The sequence below is a fragment of the Zalophus californianus genome, chromosome 6, assembly GCF_009762305.2.
Source record: "Zalophus californianus isolate mZalCal1 chromosome 6, mZalCal1.pri.v2, whole genome shotgun sequence".
NCBI classification, from domain to species: domain Eukaryota; kingdom Metazoa; phylum Chordata; class Mammalia; order Carnivora; family Otariidae; genus Zalophus; species Zalophus californianus.
In genome coordinates this window covers 36,809,514-36,830,976 of record NC_045600.1, presented here as the reverse complement: position 1 = coordinate 36,830,976, position 21,463 = coordinate 36,809,514, and the positions used below count along the sequence as shown (strand labels likewise).

At 42.8% G+C, this 21,463-nt stretch overlaps 1 protein-coding gene and 1 pseudogene across 1 annotated transcript in view; both read left to right on the top strand.

Annotated features, from left to right (window-relative positions):
• RHOJ (ras homolog family member J) overlaps window positions 1–21,463 on the top strand; it is a 90,733-nt gene that overhangs the window by 40,674 nt on the left and 28,596 nt on the right. The gene's annotated exons all lie outside the window — the stretch shown is intronic.
• LOC113909408 lies at window positions 12,754–13,338 on the top strand (annotated as a pseudogene).

The window sequence follows — 21,463 nt, the reverse complement described above, 5'->3', positions numbered from 1 at the left end:
TTTCACTCATCTCCTATTGAGTTTTACAGTTCAAATCAATAGAGAGCATGTGCTGTGTCATCATATCATCAAATACAAGGAACCCACCGGATTCCAGGGGGCATCGGAATATATATTGTGGGCACAGAAGTGTTCAAATGATAGGGTGGCCAAATGGAGAACTATGGTACTTGCACCTTCTCATTATTGTTTTAATTTAAACTAAAAACTAATTGAAGAAAAACTCCCAGGGGAAAAAGGGATAAAATATGCCTTCAGACTCTCCCCACTTCCAATCTGAAAAAGCCCTTCTAAAAGCCATAGAGAGAAAAGTATTTCTCCCCCTTTTTGTCTCTCGGTAACCCAGATGGCATCACTAACTGGTCTCCCAATCAGAGTGATCCACCCATGGCACCAAAACTAGCTCCTTTTATTCTCCTACTCTTTGGAGTAACATGCTTGCATAAAACTTGGTATTTCTAAGGCATCAGCAAAGGATTTGACCCAATGACCCACACAGTGACCCACCCACCATACTTTGCCTAAATGGCCAGAATAGCTTGAAAAATATTGCCATAAAATAACTCCTCAGCCATTAAGGAAGGCTTCACTCCTGACTCCTTTAGATGCAACATGGGAAACACAACAGTAACAGTGACTACTCTGGAGCGGTGGTCTTCTTTGAATTAGGATGTCAGAGTCACAGACTCTTCCAAGATGAATAGCAGTCATTGACACAGTTGTGCAATAGGCACTATTTATGACATGCTGCTAAAAGGGTGGCATCGTGACTAGCATATTTTACAGATGAACTCCTACAACTGACTAATACAGATTGATCAACAGCACCTATTCCTGTCCACAACGTGTACCACATTCATTTCTGAAACAGATGGTTCTATTAACTTCTCATCTTCAGTCTCATCATCTCAAAGATGGGGACGATAGAGCTTTGACTTCACAGGCTCTTGGGGAGGAATATGTGAGAGACAACATGCTCAGAAAAAGCACTTGACAAGTCACACATTGCAAGAAGAAACGAAATGTTAGCTTTCTAGTTTGTGACACTATGAGGGACGTTATCAAACTGAGGAAATGCCTGGTCAAAAATGAGCAGCTTTGGAAATTGATAACGGCCACCATTTTGAACACCTGTCATATGGCAAGCGTTATATTAGTGGGATGTCTACACATTATCTCTAATCCTTACAACAATTCCTTAAGTGTTAAGATCCCAGTTTCAAAAACAAGGGAACTGAGACTCAAATCCATTAATTAATTTTCCCAAGGTCATAAAACTGCATAAAAATTAATTTTCAACAAATAAGGGGGTTTTCAAGTAAGCAAAGCTTTATACTTGTCTCTGATTGAGTCCACTTACACATGGGTATTCACAAAAGCAGCACGGCTTACTGAAAACAGCATGAGCTTGGAGTCAAACACTCATGAATTTAAATACAAATCCAGGGTTTTCTGGCTGGGTGACCCTCTCTGCACATCAGTGTCCTTAAATATAAGATGGACTCACATGTACATTGTGGGTCATCCTATGACCCTCCTCACATTAGCTGCCAAAATAGCAGGACCAAATCTGTGTTCTACTTCTCACAAGTCTGTGTACAGCTTAGACTATTATTTTGTATAATAACATCTTTGTCTTCACTTAATTTTTCCTGCATTAATTTTTTTTCACCCTGATTTCCTCACTTTACAAAAATCTTATATTTGTTTTAGCAACCCCCTTTAAACAGTTTCTGGAAAAGCATAATATTGAATTCATAAAGAAAAAAATTTGAATATATCAATTATTGATAAATAATCGATCCAGTAATATGAAGTCACTGAATAACTAAAAAACCAAAAATGTCCTCAATCACATCTATAGAAATGTTAAACCCAAGGTGTTTTCATCTAGTGCTAAAGAACTCTGGATGCATTAAGGTAGTAAGGCAGTTCTTTCGGTGGTGTTCCTCAGCATGACTTTGTCTTACCTTTGAGTCATCACAGGTAAGCTCAATCATGGGAATAAGTACAAGATTGTTTTGCTTCACTGAAAAGAAAGGTAGAAGATTCTGTTGGATGCATTAATACACACAGTATATTTAGAAAAAGATATATTTCCTAAGCTGTCCAAATCTGACCTGAGCATAGACCAGTGTATAAATCTGGGACTATAATCTCTTTCTGGCCAAATGCTTGGAAACTGAAGGGTCTGGCAAACTTCTAAAATCCATAACCACCCATGGCAGGGACGTTATAGAAGACGTCCACACCCACACACAGTAGGTCAGACCATCCAGAACATCAAAAAGAAGGAGTGGTTAGAGCCTGGGCTTTGAATTCGAACAGGCTTAGATTCTAATTCTCATTTTGACACTTATTACCTGTGCAGCTGGTGTTACTATTAGATGATTGATGACCTTTTCCTAACCCCAGAGGATGTTCCGTAGTTACAGCAAGGACTCCCAGTGTTTCAAAGACCTAGCTTAGAAGTGTCTCAGGCTTCCCTCCCAGACTGCAGCTCCGTCCTGACAACAACCAGGGCAACTGGGCTCAACCCCATGCCTGTTTCCCATCACCTTCTCCAGCACTCACTCGCCCCTCCTTCTCCTCAGGTCCTTGCTTCCCTCCCCTCATCTCAACCCCCGCCTTTCACCTTGGGCTTCAAAATCTTTCTCTTTCAGGCTCTTCTCTCTCATTTCATGTGTAAGCCAAAAGGATGACATACAATAATAAAGTCAAGAGTCTGAGTTTAAGAGAATTGGCCTCAATAATAAGCCAGTGACATCAAGAGCCTGGTAAGTTTCCAGAAGTTTTCTTCAGAATCTCTACCAAAACCACAGAGTGGGTAAAGCCTGGGCTTTGAAATTAGACAAGCCTACTGACTCTTACTATTAGTGTGTTCTTGGGACAATCATTGAACCTGAGACTTTTTTTTCCCCTTTAACTGTTAAAGTGAGAAATTAAATGAGATGAGTCATATAAGGCACTTGGCACAGTGCCCACATGGCAAGTACGCAGTGACTGTCAGCTATTATTAATCCCATCAGTTCCCTCCTCCTGTTTCCAGCACCTAGCTTTCCTTTGACCACTAAGAGTCAAGATGCAGTTTTAACAATTTTTTCCTGTTTAACAGTGTGTAGAGAAAGAACACTTTCTACTACTGTTTTCGTATACATTTATAAGAAGTCAGCTGTAGTATGTGCTATTGTGGGCTAGCCTAGAAACCTAAACATTGAGGGGGTGGGGAGACTCTATTCCAAGTTGCAAATTCAGCTAGACAAACTTCAGATCACAATCTGTTTACCAGCACATAAGAGATCTTAGAGTCAGCCCTTGGTGGAAATAGGCTTATTAATTCCCTTAACTATTCCCTGTGTTCCTACCCAGGTCCATGTTACAGGTCTGGAGATGGAATTGGAAGGGGCTGCAGAACAAGGCTGGGATCAGAAAGAAGTAGAGCTAATCAGGGAGGTTCCCAAGGGACAGATGGGTCTTGGCCTTTACTGTTAGATGAAGTGAAGAACAGAGTAGAGAGATCAATGAGTAAGTTCGTGTAGATTATGGTGGAATAATACACAGGTTTTCTCCACTACTCAGGGTTATAGTGGCTCCCTAGACCCTCAACAAGTCTCTTCAGCAGGAAACTTGGAAGGATACATCCTACAACGGGTACCTAGTTTCTACAGTGGCATCCCCGCTGGCAGGTACCTGCTCCACCAAGTGTATCTGGATTTCCAAAGCATGAGATTTGAAATTAAAACCTTTGCAGACCCTACCCTCAGTTTATCATTTTCTCTGTCTACTTCCCCCTTTCCTGTAGGCCCAGAATCTAGATTTCTCTAGTGAATAGGGGAAAAAAGAGAGGAAAAAAAAATCAAGAAGGGAAGAAATAATGAAAATTTTCATTGCAGAGTGTCCTGGAAGACACTATTTAAGCTTTTACTGGCAAATGCAAAACTATCTTTTTTTCTCATTTATAAAAGTGAGTTGTCTCTTTCTCATACTTGGGTATGTCCTTGGGTAAAAATCATCAACAGAGTCACTGGTCTGATCACTGGTCATCATAGAGTTCTTTTGTCTTCATCTCACTTACATGTTATAGGTGAAATGGGATACAATCCTTATATAAAGGACACTTATAGCTCTCAATAAGGTAACAAATTATGATGGGGATCATTGACTAGGTATGTTTATCTTTTGATTAGTGTACTGAAACAGGTGAACACATTTTCTTTAATGATATAGTGACTCTATAAATTCATATATGGCCAAAATTTTGATAATCTATATCAAGGTAAATGCGATTAAATGAAGGGAACCATTTGTAAAGCTAAGGAAATAATAAAATACTTCAGCTTGGGAACTTATTGACTTACATGCTTTAAATCTGAGCCAGATTCCCCTCGATACTAGTGTTATGGAAAAAGGATTTGCCCCCTCCCATCTACCTCATGGCCAGATTATAATTTATGATTGCTCTTTTCCATTTTAGCTCCCTTTGTCATTGTAAGGTAATTAGAAGGAAATTCCATACTTTGTTAATTCAAGGAGATTTCAGAGTCAGAGAAATGATGGGATTTGGTGTCTTTGAAAATGACCTTTTCGGGGCGCCTGGGTGGTTCAGTCATTAAGCGTCTGCCTTTGGCTCAGGTCATGATCCCAGGGTTCTGGGATCGAGCCCCGTGTCTGGCTCCCTGCTCAGCGGGGGGAGCCTGCTTCTCCCGCTCCAGCTCCCCATCCTTGTGTTCTCTCACTGTCTCTGTCAAATAAATAAATAAAATCTTAAAAAAAAAAGAAAAAGAAAATGACCCTTTTCTTCTGTAATTACATAAGTTACATACTGATTTCTCTCCTAAGGTTGCTCTTTTTCCTCTGCTTACTGTTCATTCATTCAACAAACATTTATTGTCAGGCTGGAGCCATAGTGAACAAGGGACACTGTGCCTGTCTTGCAAGTTATAGGGGGAGTCCTAGCTTTATTTTTTTTTTAAAGATTTTATTTCTTTATTTGAGAGAGAGAGATTGGGAGAGCATAGAGGGAGAGTGAAAAGGAGAAGCAGACTCCTCTGCTGAGCAGAGAGCCCGATGCGGGACTCAATCCCAGAACCCTGGGATCATGACCTGAGCCAAAGGCAGAGGCTTAACCAACTGAGCGACCCAGGTGTCCTGAGTCCTAGCTTTAGATGAAACTTGATACATGACTCAAACATCTTTCAGCCCTGCCTTCCCAACACTGGTTCCACTGTCAGATTTCTTTTCCTAGTTCCAAATGGCTACCAGTAGCTCCTGGAGCTATGTCCTTACTCACTCACTTCTAGCCGGAAGGAGATCCATTCTCCTGTAGCTCAAGTAAAGGACCTGGAATTGAGTTTTGTTGGTCCCAATTGGTCTGACTTGGGTCATGTGCTAATTCCCAACCAGTCAACAAAATAGGGACACAGAATATGTGACAGGCTTACAGTAATCACAGCTCCCTCTTGCCACCAGTGTAAACACTCTGCCTATTGCTGAGAAGCTCGGGGCACTTTTAGGAAACAGAGGAAGGTATGAAATTGGTGCTGGAAGAAACAAGATACATCCACTCCACTCCCTGTCCCTACAAAGCTAATAGTCTCTGAATAATTGGCAGGATGATGGGAACTCACAACTCAGTGCATGCATGAATCATTTCTGATACATGAGGGCTAACAAGTGTGAAGCCCTGGAAATTTTCCCCTAGCAACAGAATTCAGGCTGACTTTTCTGTTAAAAACCACCCCTGAGCAGCCACCATATGCTCAAAATTGCTGGCCTCTAGCAGTGATTTAGAAGTAAAACCTTTCATGTCCAATTAGCCTACACTTTGATTCATGCAGTGCCTAAGAATTCACCTTTATTTATAAGTGCAAGGCTTCAGATGAATTTGACAAGAGCTACTGAAAGTTAAAGTGTTTGCAAGGATGTTAGTTTCCTTGGTTGATCACGATTTAATTTTCCCCGTGTTGAGCTGGTTAGAGAAAACTGCATATAGGGGGTTCCAACCAAACCTCACATTAGTAGAAATATTCGTTTTCCACCTTGTTTACAACATTATATATTGGATTTAATTCTCACCCCACGTGTTACCCCTCATCATCAATCTAATGCTCTAAATCAGTGTTTCTTAATCTCGGCCACACAGCGTGATCTTTTGGGGAGGTTTCGAAGATATCTATGCCTAGGTCTCAGCCCCAGAGATCCTGTTAGCATTGGTCCAGGGCGTGGGCAAGGTTGAGAACCACTGCTGTAAGTACAACCTTGTTAGATATGAAGTGTCTCCTAGGAAACATGTCCAATTTGCACATATAACTAACTTAAATGCTATAGTCAATCAGTTAAGAAACAACATTGATTTAGGATTAAATCAAGTTCAGAAACAGGGAGAAATGTTCTCTAGGTCAGCAGCAAGCCACCTGTCTGTGCATGCTTTTGCCCCCACCACGGTAGACATGTCACATCTCTGCTGCCATCACTCAGGCTAAGCCACCGCCATCTTCCTCAGCCACAAGAGCACGCTCCCAATTCTCTCCTGCCTCTGCTGTCAGAAAGCAGCCAGGGTGAGCTTCTTAAAATATAAATAAGAACATATCACTTCCTTCCTCAAAAACCTTCAAAGGCTTCCCACTTCTCATGCTACAAAACATACAAGCTCTCCAGGCCATTGTCTGCTCAACTCCCCTCATTTACTACAGGCTGGCCACCTTGACCTTTCATTTCCTCCACATCTTTTCCATCTCTGGACTTCTGTGTGTGTTGTTCTCTCTCCCTTAAACTCACACACACACACACCCCTGATCTCTTTCCACTAAACACGCAAATATTCTTTGCCTTCCTCACTTTACTTATGGCTACAATCTCAGCTTAAAGTCACTTCCTCAAAGAGGTTGTCCCTGACCCCTAATCTAAAGTGAGTCCCATGTTTTATACTGAGTGCCTGATTTTATATCTTTCCAGTGTGGGGTTATTTTTACGGTATCTGGCTCCCTCTGGACTATAAGCTCCTTGAAGACAAGGACAATTCTGTTTTGGTCACCCAGCACCACTTTCTCTGACCCATAGTAGATGCTCAGTAAATATTCAATGTAAACAAAAGAAGTGTGCTTTACTGTGCCGTTTACTTACATAGAGAGATGTTGTAAGAAATAGATCGTGAACTGTATAGCCATGTTTACTCAACATAGTGTTTAGAATCCCGTTCATTACATTCTATAAGCATTCCCTTTATGAACACCCAGGAGAAGTTTTCCACAGTCCCAGTGTTAGGTATAGTTATGTTTCTCTTGAGTGACCTATTGGTGTTTTGCTATCATATTCCATAAATCATTCAACTTTGATTCTATAATGATTCTATAAATCATTAACCAATTAGGCTTCCCTCTTTGCTTTGACTGATAAGAAGTTCAGGGTCAGATTTGTAAGCCTCCCCACCTCAAACCCTGCCAGCCCTGGAAGAGACGCTCATGATTCTAACTTCATTCTATTTTCATCTAATCAGTCCTTCCTTCATTTCCCTCTCTACTCTTTTTTTTTTAAGATTTCATTTATTTATTTTAGAGAGAGGATGAGAGAGAGAGAGCACATGAGAGAGGGGAGGGTCAGAGGGAGAAGCAGACTCCATGCTGAGCAGGGAGCCCGATGCGGGACTCGATTCTGGGACTCCAGGATCATGACCTGAGCCGAAGGCAGTCGCTTAACCAACTGAGCCACCTAGGCGCCCCTCTACTCCTCTTTTTTTGTTACAATGTATTTATAAGCCATCTTAAATACTCTCTGGAACTAAGCAAGACATAATAAATAAATTAAATAATGACACATAAGTTATTCAAGGAAAAGAGAAAGCATATCTATGTGATGAGTTGTGTTTCACTGGATTCAATAAATAAGACCTCTTTTCCCTGCCTGAGAAAGAAGAATCCAACAGAAAAAGACTAGAATGGGTTTAGGCACATGGGTAAGAGTGGGCTTCTTAATCACATCACAAAAAAAGCATTGGAAAACAAAGACCTCTGTATCCAAAGAGAGAGCATAACTTACTTTTCTGGACAGATGGATCCCAAAGGGGAAGTGGGAAGGGCCAAGCAAGGCATGCCCAGGTGTGGCTCCAACACTTACCAATCAGGTCATTCTAATTCTCTCCACTCTCCTGGGGGAGGTCAGGCCAAGAGTATCAACGCTAATTGATACCCTTCACGTGGAAACTCTAAGTCAAGGGAAAGAACATCCTCTCTCCCCAAACATCACTGACTTGCAAACATTTCTTTAACTAGTAGTTATTTTACAACATAAAGTTTACTGTGTTCGTTTTCTGTTGCTGCTATAACAAATTACAAGCTTATCATCTTACATTTCTGAAGATCCAAAATGTATCTCACTAGGCTACAATCAAGGTGTCCGCAGAGCTGTATTCCTACCCGCTTTAGGGGAAAGTCCGTTCTCTGCCTTTTCCAGCTTCTGTGGACCCCTTCGTATCACTCCAACCTCTGCTCCCGTTCTGACATGTTTGACTCTACTCCCCTGCCTCCCTCCTTCCCTTCTGAGGACACATGTGACTACATCGAGCCCACCAGGTAATCCTGGAAAATCTCCCCAACTCAAGATCCTTATAACAAAGTCTTCTTTGCCTCATAAGGTAACCTATTGACAGGTTTGGGGAATTAGGAGGTGGATACCTTTGAGAGATGGTTATTCTGCTTTACCACTGTTACACTAAATTAGGTGTCTGTGGATATGCCAAGGTATGAATTTGGGATATGATTAAAACAACATCAAAGAACTGTCTCCAGCATCTGGAACCATCCACTCAAACTAATTCCTTTATTACAACAGTTAAGTCGAAAGACATGATAAAAAAAAAAAAAATACTTTTTGGCCCTGGAAAAGTAGTCCAGGAATATTTCCAAAACTGATTTTAACCCTCACAAAAACATCACTTCCTCCTAATCAATAGCCCTCCAGCATGCAGCTGTGATGAAAGAACTATTTTGTTATTCTGCTCCCCCACCCCCACCCCCCACCACCTGGAACTCTCAGCAGTCTCTGAGGTCCTCCAGACCCTCCCACCCCTTCCACCCCCACTCCTAAGATTTCCTGCCCTCCGGTCACTCCACCAGTCCCATTCCCAGAAAGGCCACAGCATCAGAACAGGGACGTGAAGATGGGGTAAGAAGTGTTTCCTAAGAACAGGAATATGAAGATGAGATCTTTGACAGAGAAATTAGGAAATTCCCACAACTCTTTAGGAAGAATCTGACTGGATTTTTAGATCATTTTTCTAGCCCTGCTGCTGGCTCTGGATTTTTTATGTATATTGTTTATTCTCTTGCCTTTCCTTACGCTTGAACAAAAGGTCAAGGCCTCTATAATTCTCAAGGTGAAAACCCTTCAGAATTCAGGGTGGTGACATGCAAAGGGACATTTAATAGATACTTGTTTGTTAATCATGAGCATCCGGCTGTCATTTGCCTGCAAATGCCAATCCTTAATTCCCTCATCTGCTAAAAATACACTCACCTGAATACTTGAAAAGCACATAGGTTTTAGATAATATCATAAATCATTTCTTTGTATTTTTTCTCACTGGTTTAGACCACTGCCCCCTTCTTGCCTATCCATGCTTTCCTCCAGCCAATTCTATTTTGAGGTGGGTCGGCACTTACTGGTTTGCAAAACTGATCTCACTCTTCCCGGGATCACGTAACGACAACCAGTCACAAAACACACCTCATGGAGAGCCAGAAGACTTGATCTTTAGACTTTATTTTTTTTTTAAAGATTTTATTTATTTATTTGACAGAGAGAGACACAGCGAGAGAGGGAACACAAGCAGGGGGAGTGGGAGAGGAAGAAGCAGGCTTCCTGCTGAGCAGGGAGCCCGATGCGGGGCTCGATCCCAGGACCCTGGGATCATGACCTGAGCTGAAGGCAGACGCTTAACAGCTGAGCCACCCAGGCGCCCCTGATCTTTAGACTTTAGACCAAAGTCTAAAAGAGAAAACTTTTTGCTGACCATTGAAGGATCAGCCAATGTGATGATTTAAAAAAAAAAAAAGTGTGAATTTGTCTCAAGAGGTATGGTTAATGCTCATTTATCCCTCACTAATTCTGTATTTTCAAAAGACTATCTGGAACATAATTAGCAGATGTGTTTAGTTATTTTTTTCTCTCCTTCTTGGCTGGGGAGTGAGATCTGGAAGCAGAGTCTGTGGCGCCCACACTGTCCCCAACAGGGCTCCCAGGCAACATGGTGGTTGGAGTGATGGCGGAGCCAGTCCCTGGCAAAGGTGGAGGTCAAGGGCTTGGGCTGCTCCCCCCAGGCCCTGTAATTGACAACACCAAGGGCTGCCTTATGTCACACAAGACCAGATCAGGGTTGTCTCAACTGTCAGTGCTGGGAACTAGCCAAACATGCCATCACTGTCTATCTTAGAGTGAGCCCAAGCCTTGGGTTCAATAGCTTTCCTCATTTTCTAGAATTGATCAGTTTCAATTCAACAATTGTGTCTCCTGGCATCTACACCAGAAAGTATCACCAGGACCCTCAGCTGTGATTTCCTGTGTGTGAGGAAAGCTGCAAGTCTGCACAGAATCTCCTCCAACCTGTCAGATGCTCCTGAAATCCTTATTAGAGATTTATCAGTTTGGCGTGATTGTCTTTAAAATGTATGCTTTACTTGGGGGCCGGGGGTGGGGGGTAGATTTTAGGCCATCCATTCACTCAACAAATACCCATTTATTGAATACCCATTACTTCCAAGACACTGCTGGATCCTAGAAGTTTGTCTTTGCTTGTAAGTAATTCACAGTCTAGTCAGTTGTTAATCGTCTGTAGAACCTCAATGTGTGGGGAAAACAGAAGATGACAGATGTTGGTAAGGGAGCAGGGAAAGAAGGACACCAGTTACTGAGCCAGAGAGGGGAAAATGAGGTGAGGCGAGCTCACCCAGACAAATGAAACATGTCTGACTTCACCAGCTGCTCCAAAAGCCAGGACTGCACAGGCCCTTACACTGGACAGACAGATGGACAGCAAGAGTAGACACTTCCACAGGTCCAGAAGCACACTTTTTAAAATAGGTCACAGAACTTCAAAAAGACACTCAGAAATCCCCATATACAAGAAAGCACACTGGTTTTTATTATGCTCCAAGCTGCCAGGGTACAATCTACTGAAATAATTGAAATAAATTACTGAACAAATCAGCCCTTTTCACGGTCTCATTTGCCCAAATCACTCGCCTCCCTCCCTTTACCCATGCTCTCACATTCTGAGGTCAGTTTCCCCTCAGTGATGACCCAGGGGAATGAGACAACATTTTCCAAGCCGCAAGATTACTTGTTTATAATTTCCTCTCTTTACAGTCGTTTTTGGCACACATTCCTTCCAAGCCTCAAATTCCCACCAAGGAAACCAGCAGCCATCTCCAGAGGCTTCACTCTTAGCGGGACCAGTAATGTGCTTACACCCCCAGCCCCTTGATTCCTGAAGACCAGTGAGGGGGCAGGTGAGAGTGAGCCCTCCAGCTGCTGGACCCAGCTCCTTCCTGCATTTCTGTGGTTCAGTACCCTTCCCCAGTCATAGATAACCTGTCAACCACCTGATCCTGTGTCCAGGGGATTCCCACTGGCACAACCTCATTTTGCTTCTGACCATCTGTGACAACTGAAGAGAGCCATTGTCTTATCTCTAATTCCCCTTTCAGCCCTTGAGCCTTGAACCTCTGGTCTGGTAGAAATTGCCCTTCCAACTATCCCTGGTGTCCTTGACAATGTGGTAGTTTAAACTACTGAGTGCCTATGGGTTCCAAGAGAAAGACATGATGTTAGTATCACACCCGAGTTCGGCAAGTGAGCCCCCTGACCTGTAAAACAAACAGCTGCATTATAAATGCATCAGGGATACCAGAAAGGATATTAAATTATAAATGTTTATTATTTTCCCCTTCCCCCTCTTCCTGCTCCTACCCCCACTGCTATGGAAGAGAGAAAATACCTCTGACTACTCAGTTTCCCTCCCCTCCAAAGCCCAATGGAGAGCTCCACACAAGCCTTGGGCTTCCTTGTAGGTTGGCAGAAAGACTAAAATATGTACGGAAGGTGCGCTGGTGAAGAGTGGAGGATGGGGCAAAGCTTCAAGGCTGTTGGTAGGCTCTGAAAAATACTGAGAAGATGAATTTAAGAAGCAGTGCTGCGGTTTATGATTTGAATCTCCCTTTGGTGTCTTTATCTTTCACTTATGGTCAGAATGGTTGACAAGAAAAGCATCAGCAAAACCAAGAATAAGAATTCAAAGCCTCAGACCACTAAGCCACTGACCCAGTTGATCTGAGGCACCAAGCCTTGTTACGAAGCTTCTTTCTAGCTTTGAGTGACAGTGCATGTCACAAACCCCCTACTATCGATGGACCTGTCCTTAACAGAACTGGCTAGCCATGCACTGAATGTTGCTGATAAGCTTTCCCAAAACTCTAGTTTTATTTTTAGATGGTTTGAGGAGAAATAGTTGGGGAAAAAAACCTGTGAACAAGGACATAAAATTGGTAGGCGTTACCTTATACAAACTGAGAAAATACTTAACAATAAAGTTACAAGATGGTCTCACAGATACTTATTGCAGAAAGGCTCCAAGAACTGCTTTATCCCAGACTGTCATACATACATCCTCTTTTGATCTTAATTAACCAGAAATTATTATTTCTGGACAGTTGTTAAGAAGTAAAAAACAGTGCCTGGGCCGGAGCCACCTCTGCCAGCAGCATGTTCAAAGTAATGCAGAGGTCTGTGGGACCAGCCAGCCTGAGTCTGCTCACCTTCAGAGTCTATGCATCACCTAAAAAGGACTCACCTCACAAAAATTCTGTGAAGGTTAATGAGCTTTCACTCTACTCCGTCCCTGAGGGTCAATCTAAATTTGTGGAGGAGCCAAGGACCCCACTTGAAGAAAGCATTTCACATCTCCGACGTTACTGAGAGCCATATACAAGTTGGTGTCAGGAAATGTACTCACAAACTAAGCCCAGGATGCAGAGCTTGATTCAATGGGGGTTAGGCAGCTATGAATATCTCCAAAATGCACCTCCTGGATTTTTTCCAAGACTTGGTGTTATTGGTTTTGCTGGCATTGTTTTGGCTAGAGGTTCAAAAATAAAGAAGCTGGTGTATCCACCTGGATTCATGGGACTTGCTGCCTCTCTTTATTATCCACAACAAGCCATCGTATTTGTCCAGGTCAGTGGGGAGAAATTATATGACCGGGGTTTACGAGGATACATAGTTGTAGAAGATTTGTGGAAGAACTTTCAAAAGCCAGGAAATGTGAAGAATTCACCTGGAAATAAATAGAATGCTCCATGCTCTGCCCGTTTTAATCAGTTATAGGTAAACATTGGAAACTCCATGCAGTAAACCAGTATTTCTACAGAAAAATGGCAGAGAAGCCAGTACTGAATATAGTAAATTGGCTTTCTTCTTCAGGACAAACTATACTAGGCTTCTTTGTTATCTTGGGTGATGCCATACTGCAAGTGGACTAATCGGAAATCCTTTCACCTAGAGATAATGTCTAGCCTTAGAACTCCTTGTTCTCAAGCTGCTATTTATGTACATAATTAAAATTCCAAATTAAAAAAAAAAAAGAAGAAGAAGTAAAAAACAGTGCCTGGATGGCTCAGTGGGTTAAGCGTCTGCCTTCAGCTCAGGCCCTGATCCCAGGGTCCTGGGATCAAGCCCCGCATCGGGCTCCCTGCTCCGCGGGGAGCCTGCTTCTCCCTCTGCCTTTGTCCCTCCCCCCACTTGCGTGTGCACAAGCTCTCTCTCTTTCTCTCTCTCGCAAATAATTTTTTTAAAAAAAGCAAAAAATAAAACTTTAAAGAACCCCTATTCTGTGCAGATACTAGACTACAATAAATGAAATAAATAAAGGGAAAAAAACCACAAGTACTCAAAATTCTAGGCTTCTGAATAACAAAGAGGTAGACAGAGTAAACATAACCTAGGACAACCACCATGCACAAAAGTATACAATAGAGAAAAATCGTTTAATGTTCTCCAAATTATCTTGTCATCCTTTGGTGGAGAAGTTATTGAGAGCACAAACACATACTCTATCTGCTGGGCTGGTTTATTTCACTATGCCTAGACATTGTCAATAAAGGGCTATATTTGGAACCAATTTACTGCTGTTGTCTTTGCAGCTCATACACTTGTTTTGGTTTTACAACTAATACATTTCGGCAGATTCCAGCATCCTCAAATGCACAATATTTTCTCGGTACCTTTGAAAAGCAAGTATAGGTAGAGCATTAGGGGCTCGTCATAATCCTCTGAAGATGAGCTGCTCCGGAATACAGTTTATAACCTTCCACGGCAGCAAGTATCGCATGTGCCTCCTCATAAAAATAAAAGCTCAGTCCTACAGCCTCAAATAAATCTGGAGGAGTCTAAGACAAAATCAGAGAGTGAACCTAGAAGCAATGGGAGAATGTAAATGACGGGAGACAACCCAGATGACATTTAATCCAATCTGTATAGAACAGTGATAATCAGAACACAATAACCACAACTGGTGAGCACCCAAATATCATTTTTTTCTCTGACTTACGCGTTCAAGGTAACAAAGTATGGAAAAAATAAAAAGTATTTTCTATAAATATTTTCACATATGCAATGTAGAATTTTATCTCCTTCTATCAGACATTATATCCTCACTATTTTGCCTCATTTCTCAATACTCTTTAAAAGGTCACATTTTGGGGCGCCTGGGTAGCATAGTCGGTTGAGCAATAGATTCTTGGTTTCAGCTCAGGTCTGCTCTCAGGGTCATGAGACTGAGCCCCGTGCTGGGCTCCCTGCTCAGCATGGAGATTGCTTGAGATTCTCTCTCTCCCTCTCCCTCTGCCCCTTCCCCCGAGCTCTTTCTCCCTTTAAGATAAATAAATAAATCTTTAAAAAATATAAAATAAAAGTTTATGTTGTAAGGTTGCTCCATAACTGAAGAGGACCAATCCCCAATTAACTTTTAGGTTGTTTCCATCTGGTAACAATTATAAATACTTTGGTGATAAATTGTCTTATATGTATATATTGTTGTGCACATGTATGATTATTCCTGGGGATACACCATAGAAATAGAATTGCTGAGTCAGAGACAGACCCGTGCTTAGGCATTTGATCTATATTGACAAAGGGCTTGCCAGAAAACTTGAACCAATTTACATTTCCTCCACCTTCATGTATTCACCGACACTGGGTGCCATTCTCTTCATCTTTGTCAATTTGATAGGCCAGAGATTATATCTTGTATAACTGGAATATTTTCACTCCGATATTCATTGGCCCTTATTTGTAAATTGTACATATTCTTTATTTCTTCTCTTGTGGATTATTCTTATTGATTCAAATACACCCTATGTATCAAAGATAACCTTCTTTAACCTTCATATATCATGACCATTTTTTCCCAGTACACTTACCTTTCTTTTTTTAAAATCAAGTATATCAATCATTTTCTTTATGGTGTTCCTCACTTGCTGTTTTATTTCCAAATAGTAACCAACTGTCTAAATACAATATATTGACTACTTCATCTTTTTCCACTGCCACTTATAGACTAAATCCTTACACAGGGGGCATCGGCTTTGTGGCTGAGATTCCTGTTCTGTTTCACTGATTCTTGTGCTGGTGCTATGCTCCTAGTAGAACTCTATAATACATGTTAATGTATCTGAACCCGGTTATCCTGTCATTTTCTTAATTATTAGCTATTCTCACCAATTTCATTTTCCATACAACAACTGTAATCACTCTGTTGTGTTCCCAGTTCAAAAATCCTATTGGAATTATTTTAAACTTATTAAACTGAAGAGGCCTAACATCTTAATGCACAGTTTCCCACCCAAATCCATGTTTCTCCATGTCCTCCTTTTATGTCACTCAACAGAGTGCTCTTTCCAGAAAGGTCTTGCACATTACTAGACACTTTATAGTTTTTGTTGTCATTGTGAAAAGGATACTTTCCATCATATTTTCTAACTAGTTATAGCTGGTACCTGATAGAATCTTTATGGGCCAATAATTCTTTGAAAATTCTTCACAGCACACTATTCCACTTTCATCATCACCCAGGTGTTCGCATTTCCACAGTGACTATATCTAGACAAGGCGGGGAGAGCACTGTTATACCCAAAGTGCCTCATCCCCGTATTGTAGGTCAGACACGGCCAAAAGGATAATATCTGTGTAGCATTCTGCAAACTTTACAATTTTCCCCACATATTACCTCATCTAATATTCACAACACCTGCCTAAAGGGAACGGGATACTCTAGAGTAATCGAGTTGTCATTAGTCTCACCTTAAAGATGAGGAAATAGAGATTCAGATCTGAATCAGTCTCCTGAAAAGCTTAATTAAAATGCAGACATCTGGGTCCCATTCCACACCTATTTCCTCAAAATCTTAGGGGCGGGGTATGAAACCAGGGAATCTGTGTTTTCAACTAGCTCCCCCTGCTGGCTACCATGAAACATTTCGATCACGGAGTCAAAAGGCTACAATTGAACCTTTCTGCCTCCACCTTAGGCATCTATCCCACCATACCTCAATGCAAGCCTAGTAACTGTGAGGGTTTGTTTTTTTTTTAAGCAATGTATGAAGAAGCTGGCATTTTTTAAAGTATCTCTTTATATAGGGGATCCTGCAAAAAGCATGCTCTGGTTTGCCACGACAAGCCCCTGTGTACAGGCTTCACTTATCATTCAGTCACTTCTTCCCAAAGTCTTAATTAAAAGACAGCGCCCCTGTACTCTGTGACTAACGTCAGGGTGCCTGGCTGTTATGGCTTCCACAGCCCCAGTGAACCTCAGGACACCTTGGCAGTGGTCCTGCCCTACTGGCCTAGAACCCGACAGCCCCGTGGCTGATGAGAGTTGCCTAGAAAAGTGGCAGAGGGCTCCAAGCACAGATCCCACCCAGCAGAGCCCCACTGCCAGGGTATCCTCTCGTGGCAGGTGGGCCAGCACCAGGGGAGGACGCCATTGCTGGTGACCCCATCCTGCCCGTTACTGCACAGAAAAGCTCATGGTGACCCTTCGGGAAACGCCAAAGACTCGTCTACAGAGAAAACCTTCAGTTTGGGGAGAGTTTAACGCATTTTTCAGTCACTCAACCACTATCTGTGGAGTTACAGGGCAGGCCCATGCTAAACTCTGAGACGTGAGAATAAATAATATACAGTGCTGTATGGCCCAGGGAGCAAGGCGGCGTGGAAAGAGGCTTAATATTTGGAGGGAATTTTGGAGGGAAATTCGGAGGGAGTTTTATGGTTGTGGAAGTTTTCCACACTGACAAGTGCGGAGAAAGCATTCCAGAATTTCTTTCTCCAGAATTCCAGAGGGACCAGCTTAAGCAAAGGCATCATGAGTATAATACATTGCAAGAAGTCTGGATCACTGGAGGGTCAAAAAATAAAAGAAAGCTGGAAGGGTAAGCCAGGGTCGGCTTACAAGGACTCTGTATACTCTTGGAAGGTATTTGAAGTTTATCTTGGAGATGTTCAGGAACCCCAGCTGCGTGAGCTCTGGTGGCAGTAGGGAAAGCACAGCAGCTGCGCCTGGAGACCGGATGTGGATTAGGCGGCTTTGGCAATGACAAGGCTGGGAGGTTGGGCCGCACAAGGTCAGCTGCAAGTGACCTTGGTAAAGAGGACTCAGACTCCCAAGCTGCCGAGCAGGTAGAATTGGCAGGATGTGGAGACCAAATGAATGTCGTGGAAGGAAAAGTGAGGCCAAGCAGAACTCTGAGATTCCAGGATGTGGACGTCATGAAACCATGGCTTTTTGAAATTCCTTGAAAACCCTTGACAGGAACAGACTGTTAGTGTGTTCACCCCCGGCTGGCTCCAAGAGTCCTAGAACTAAACAAGCTCTGCCCCCTCCTCCTGCCCTCCTCCTCCTTCTCCTCCGCCATCAGACAAGCACTGGCAAGGGCAGACCTTTCCTGAACGCGCACCCCACACCCAGAACGAAGGCAGCTTCATTCCCTCAAACTGTCCTCAAAGGTATTGTTCTTTAAGAAGCCATTTGTCCAGTGGTGCCACCTTCCATTTGGGTAGACTTTGCCGTACAAAATCGTCATACTTAGAAAACAAAACAAAACAAAATCGTCATACTCGTGCTTTCTGTTGCTCCCCAAACTTCCAATAAGAAAATCAAGACTTAGGGAAGCTGTAGCTTGCTCAAGCTCCCCGAGTTCATTTGCAGTGAATCCACAGTTCCAACCAGTTCTGCCTTAAAATCCAGGGCAGTTACAACTTCTAATAATTACAACCCCAATCCCTCTGTCATAATACCTATATGCCTAAAGGAGAAAGAAAGGTGACCAGGGATGGAAGATGCATGCAGATAAGTGGTAGCTGGTTCACATGGGATCCTCATTGTTGTAGGACACATATACAGAGCTAACAACAACAATAAAAAGTCCTCAACTCAGAGTCCTAACAGATTCTCAGGTAGCCTGTCGGGTTTTCTCCTTGGTCTGTGTTCTGCAGAAACAAGACCTCATGCCTGCACATCAAATAAGAGACCTCCCCAGGCAACTTTTATTTGGGGTGGGGGGGCGGAGAGGAGGGTGGAGGGAGAGAGAGTCTGCTGCTCAGCAAACAAGAAGCATTCCTTGCAAAGAAGGGGAAAGAGCTGCCTGGGGTGGGCCAGTGTAGATGGATGAGAAAGGTTTCAAGCCACACGAAGAGGATTGTGTATGTTGGAAGTTTGAAATTGACCAGGAAGAAATTCACTACCACTCATATTCAGGAAAATATGTCATTTATTTCTAGTCTCATACAGTTTTCTAACTTACTTTAATTTGAAGAAAATCTCAGATGCTTCTGAGTTGGTCCCTTATAAAACAAACATGCCTGTTGTGAGGCTTCAACCAGGTCACAAACATGCACAAGCAGCTCCTAAGAGTGGCCAGGGGAGCTAGGTACGTCACTGCCCCAGACGGGCTCTTCCAGAAAAAAGAAGAGTGAGGGATGAGGGTCAGTTCAGAGAGGGGAAAGGTGAGGCTGCTCCTGAAGATGTCCAGTCAGCTGAGCATGATGAGAGTCAGAATCAAGAATTTTCATTTAAACTCTCCATTTCTTATAGCCCCCTAGACACAGACTATTGTGATGACTACCCCTGGCTTTTGAACAGCTTAGAAGGAGTTTTTATGCCCCCTTAGGGTAAACATGATTTGTTCATTTTCCAGGTGAGAGAGACCTACTGGCTTGCTCAACATCTCACCAAATGAGTCACAAAGCATGGACTTAGATTCAGACATGAACAAAAATTATCTGAAACTTGGATATAAGGCCAAGAGCATGAAACTGTCCTTTTGCTGTCATGCTGGGGCCCCCTCCCCCCAGGGATTAATAATCTGGGGGAATGTACCTTTGTACAGGTGCATGTTAACTTGTAAATCTTGTCAGGTAGACATGCAAAGATTTCCCAGTTAGTAGAAAAGACAACACCGAAGGTTATTTTTTCCATAGGACAACAACTAGTTTCCCATTGAACCTAGTCACTTCCTTCCAACCTTCTGCTTTTTAAGTACCTATAAATGTCAGTTCTTCAAAATGTTCCTTGTATAAGATTTGTCACCTTACTGGTTCTATCAATAAGTTAATAAATCTTTGACATATCTTCATCCTATATTTACCTGAGAGCCACATTTTTACTTTTCTTAAAATTCAATTTCTTGCTATGTATATCATCTAGTGTTTCTTCCTCCGAAATAGCACCTTTATGGTATTACATGCACACACCTCATCAGGTCTGCCTCATCCTACCTCCCAAAAAGAGTACACTCAACATGAGCCATGCAGGCAGCTAGCTAAGTGCTGGGAATGAAAGGGTGGCTTCCTCCCAGCTGACCCAGCTTTTCCACCATTCCAGTTCTTTGAATTCATCATCTATGCATCATGTTGACTTCAAAAGACTGCTCTTGGCAGATGAGATGGCCAGTCCACCACCTAACAAGGGAGGGACTTTGGATCAGGTTCCTCGTGCTGCTGATGAGCTGGGCTGAGGGTTTGAGCCAGCTTACAGGGAACGACCAACACTTCCTCATCCAGGTTTGCAAATGACATGCAGGGCCAGACAGGAGGTTACTGAAATGCTGAGGGGAGCAGGCTCAGAGCCCGCCTGGGACATTCTCTTTCTGGGTGAAACTAACTGATCCTCAAGAGAGCCAACCACTAACTTAGACTTCATTAGCACCTCATCCAGCTCACAAAATTAACCACTCCCATCTGCACAAAGAACCACAAGGAAGCAAAAAGTTTAATGGATTTGGAGAAGGCCTTCATTTTACATCTTAACAGGTCACTGACAACTTTTCACACTTTATTGAGAGAACCAACGGAGCCATTAGCACGTCATTTGACTCACTCTCTTTAAAACCTCTCTAAGCTCAGTAAACAACTCTAATAGCTCCAAGAATAGACGGTGATCTGGGACTGTAGCCTGACGGAGGTCTGCCAGGCAGATTTGCTGGCTGCAGGCGCTTCCCAGCAGTCAGTGTCTTGCCAGGGAGCTTCAAGCTGCAGCTCAGTGCATTTTGAAGGACTTTCTTCCACCTGAGCTGCCCTGGTGTTCCATTTCTGTACCATGTGCTCAGCTTCAACCGCGTATATTAGGAACTGTGCTGTGTACCATGTGGTATATGAAGTGTGGACATTCTGTCCTCAAGGGTCTTCCTATCCAGTGAGGGATACAAGACATAGATCTAAATAGCTACCATTTGGGATAGAAAGTGACCAGTAGGGGCACCTGGGTGGCTCAGTGGGCTAAGCGTCTGCCTCCAGGCCAGGTCATGATCCCAGGGTCCTGGAATCGAGTCCTGCATTGGGCTCTCCACTCAGCGGTGAGTCCGCTTCTCCCTCTGCCTTTCTCTCTGTGATCTCTCTGGCTCTCACTCTCTCTCAAATAAATAAATAAAATCTTTTTAAAAAAGTAACCAGTAATTCATAAGTATAATACACTTTTGTGCCAGTTAAGGTGCACTGGAGATTCAGTGGAGAGCAAGTCCTTACTAAAGGTTCAGGAAGCATTTGTTGAATGAAGGAGAGGAGGTAATAATTGCTCAGCGTTTACTATGGACCAGACTGTGTGCCAGGCATTTTCTCATTTAATACGCTCTTTACAGGTGCTCTCTTTAGTAGGTGATGTTATCCCCATTTTTAACAAATAAGAAAGGAGGGGCTCAGAGATGTTAGGTGACTTTCCCAAGGTCACTCAGATTGTGAATAGCAAAGGTAGGTATCCGACACAGAACCATCTGACTTAAAAGATCCTGCTCTTTCAACCTCACTACCTTTACTATTAGCATTGCAGGGCCTCCCTTCCTTCTGTGCTGACTGATCTGTTTCCGAACTGAGGAACTTTGCAGGACAGCCAGACCCTGTGCGCTTACCTCCCCCAGTAAAGCCA